Genomic DNA, 377 nt, shown 5'->3' with positions numbered 1-377 from the left:
TCCCGGTCGGGTCTCGGGCGGGTCCGGGTCAAGTCCTGGGTGGCTCCCAGTCAGGTCCCGGGCGGCTCCCAGTCAAGTCCCGGGCAGGTCCCGGTGAGGTCCCTAGCGGGTCCCGGTCAAGTCCTGAGCAGGTCCCGGTTAAGTCCCGGGTAAGTCTCGGCAGGGTCCCGTGCGAGTCTCAGTTAAGTCTCGGGCAGGTCCCGGTCAGGTCCTGGGCAAGTTCCGGTCAGGTTCCGAGCGGGTATTGGTCAAGTCCCGGGCGAGTCCTGGTCAAGTCCTGGGTGTAGGGATGGGCAAAATCCCGCCCAACCCGCCCCATCCCGATCCCCCGGATTTAAGTTTTTATTTTTGGCATATACGGGTTGGGAAAAATTAGA

Source organism: Corylus avellana, chromosome ca10, assembly GCF_901000735.1.
Source record: "Corylus avellana chromosome ca10, CavTom2PMs-1.0".
NCBI classification, from domain to species: Eukaryota; Viridiplantae; Streptophyta; class Magnoliopsida; order Fagales; family Betulaceae; genus Corylus; species Corylus avellana.
The sequence above is the reverse complement of the archived record's forward strand: the minus strand, read 5'-3'. Positions refer to the sequence as shown.